Genomic DNA, 3486 nt, shown 5'->3' on the forward strand with positions numbered 1-3486 from the left:
TGGCATCCGATTCCACCCCCACCCCCCCCCCCCCCCCCCCCACTTCAGCGGCCGCTATCTCCTTCCTCCCGCTATGTCTCTCTGCTCTTTAAGACAAAGGGTAATAAAGCTATAAATTGTGTGTCTTGCAGAACGTATAGACATTCTGTCTCAGAACTGCTGTTAGAACTGCCATAAAGCACCCTCAAAGTCATAGATAAAGATTTACAGTTATTTAACATCCTCCTCCTGCACTAAATCAGTGTGATAAGAGAATTAAGTGATGGCTATAGGTTCTTTGTCCTTAGGCTATTGATTTTTTTCGCCCCCAGAAGGTTCTGCTATGTTATAATTATTGAGCTCTGGATTTGATTCAGGTTCACAGAGGGGAAAGGGTGCCTGCTGCTCTCATCTCAGCACAGATAAAAACGACAGACCATACTCTTTAGTTTGCACATGTACTTTCAATGTCTTTTTTTTTTCTTTTCATAACAACTGTTTGAGGCCCATGTGTAATAAAACTCCCATCTTCATTTAATTTAAGGATATTTGGACAGTTTGTAGGCTTGGATTTGTGTCACTATTCTATCTAATACTTATTTGCTGTTGCCACTGGATTGTTTGGTTTACTTGGGTTACTGATCTGAGGTACATAAGTGAGATGTGTTGCAAGTTTAAAGCCGTTTAGCATGCTGACATTCAAGCTAGGCTCTAAAAAGCTGCAGTATAGCTCAGGTGTCACACTGAGCACATTGCAATGAGTTAGTGTAACACTACTTGGCCACTGATATGCCTTCAATCTCCATAAACAACGCCATTATATGTGATGTCTTATCAATATGTGCCACATAGAGGAAAAACAGGTGCACAGGAGTGATGCCAATAAATGCAGCCCAGGCACTTGTTAACGGCTAAGTGTGGCAGTCACAACGCACACCTCCACCTGAATTAGTGTAGTGTCACCTAAAGTGATCAGGAACTGTCATAAAATTGTGTGCCCATAAAGCACAAATGATATTAGAAATGTCTCAGTTGCTTGTTTGTGGAGCTCACTTTCTTCACGTTGTAGAATGTCTGTGTGCTTCTCTCTTGAGTGAGAGAAAGAAAGTGTGAAAGGAAACCTTGTCGTGTTGTGTTTGGAATGGTCAGAGACTTGCCAATCACAGTGCTGCGTTCAGCAGAGAGAGTGTGTGATCTGAACGGCTCCTTGTACCTGCTAATTCTTGTTTCTGCTGCTTGACTGAGCCAAACCCCCGGGCATGCTACACACAGACCCAATGTACTGCGGCTTGACACAAAAATACTGGGGATATGATTTTATTCATATTTACTGCTGATATCCATTTAGATCTGTAATTAATTCATTCTCCCACAGTGCATTTGAATGACATACTGAAAGAAAACAATGAAAGAACTTATCACACACACTTTGGGGAGAAAAGACAGAACAGAAACTTAAGTAGTTAAGTGGTTGAGCTACAGTAGTTGTCAGGCAAATCAGTGTTGGCGTTTAGGCTAATGTCTGAGGACATGGGGCTTTTCTACACAATCATGCAGACTTTAATTTCCCTTGACCTTTCACCATGAAGAAAATTCCAGTTGACGTTGTCATCACGGCACTCCTAAAATAGCTGTGGAGATCCACAGCATCTGCATGATGAATGGGAACATAGGCCACAAATCCACACAGACCATCTGCAAGGCCTTGGATACACATGCACACATTTAATAACACAGAGGCAAATACCGCATATGAAGTGCAGTTTTCACTCTTAGCCTGAAACCTCTCAAGGTGAATGTTACATTACATTTTGACATAATACTTATGTCAGGAGTATTTATTTTTACACCTCTTCTAAATATGAGATCATTATCTGCTTTTGGTTTTTGTCTATATGAAATAGTGGCTGTTTCTGACTTTACTCATGTCCTTGTGTTTGTGTGTGTGTGTGTGTGTGTGTGTGTGTGTGTGTGTGTGTTTGTGTGTGTGCCTGCTCTTGAAAACATCAACCATTTTAATCAATGGTGCTTCACTACCTATTCAATTTATCCGTTAGATTGCAGACGGAGAGAAAATACAGTTATATTGTTTTTTTTTCTTCACTCATAAATTACTGCCGTGAAATAAAAAGCATCGGAAACCACTTCTGTAAATTATTGTCTACAAATAATAATGAATCACGTACAGAATTGAAAGACAGTTGATTTATAATTGGAGGCTGACTGCAGCAGGAAATATGGGCAGTGGAGCCAGGAGGATTTGGTGGGTCTGTGAGCTCGTACATCATTCTGCCCTCAAAGCATGATCTCAAGGCCTACCACTGTTCATGTAGAGAGGAGTGGCCCGGCCCGCTCATTCTGTTTATAGAATTAAACATGTTTAAACATGTTAGTATGCCTGCATGTATTTAATACATATGAGGATAGCTTTTGCATAAGAGTTAAATAAAACAGGCAGAGTGTTATTCTATTAAATAAACATACAGATATTTGGAGCTATTTTTTTCTACTTATGATAGTATCTGAGGAAAGGTAGAAGTAAAAAAAAAAAAAAAAAAACCCCAGTGGTCAGAAAGCATAGTTTTATGTTTGTGATTATTTTAACAGTTTTAATATAAATTCTAAACATGCCATTCTTTTCTGGCTTGTCTATAAGCTTTGCCTTACCTGCTGACATTTGTTTGAATCACAGATTAATTTGCCATACGAGCTATAACAAACAAGTCCATAGATCAGTTTACCGCTGGCATTCACTGAAAAATAAATGCTTTTCTTTAACAGTGAGTGAAGTTTGTATTAAACACCGAAAACAATTAGTCAAGGAGAGAAAAACCAAGGCCTGATTTTGTCCTTGGCTGCCTGACCTAATCTTGAAGATACTCCTCCTACCCTCATTTCCCCCCGCCCCGCTCCCTCTCTTTAGTTCTTCACTGCTGGATGCAGTGGAAGTGATTTATCTCAGCATGAAAAGACTTGTGATAATACCCCAACAGGATGAGGCCTAAAGCCTTGCCTATTGAATGCTTCAATTCCGTTTGCATGAAGTTCATGGCCCTGGCGCAATGATAAATGTCAAAGGCAACAAATGTCCTGTAAATAAGGGCCTCTAACAGTAAGGCACAGCACTGGTAAAAGCCTGCCAGAGACAGTGAATTCAGGAGAGGTGTCCAAGCAAAAGTTTCCTGTCAAAATAAACCCTAACCAAACAAATCTCCACTAATTCACTTTCTCTGGTGCGCTCACGTATATGCACACATATACCTAGTTATTCATAACTCTTAATAATTAAAGAGCCTTTAATTAAAAAAAAAACTTTTTTTTTTGTAAAACTGAAGCTTGCTTTATGATGATCATAGTTGATAATTTTCTACTCCCACTTTTATATTTTCAGCTTCATGTATTGTTGCCTTATTGCATGCTTCAATAGAATATAAAAGTAAATATAAGATCAAATGAAAGCAGTGAACTACTGGTTGGTTCATATTTCCCATAACCTACACAGACCTC

Source organism: Ictalurus punctatus, chromosome 3 (genome assembly GCF_001660625.3).
Source record: "Ictalurus punctatus breed USDA103 chromosome 3, Coco_2.0, whole genome shotgun sequence".
Lineage (NCBI taxonomy): Eukaryota > Metazoa > Chordata > Actinopteri > Siluriformes > Ictaluridae > Ictalurus > Ictalurus punctatus.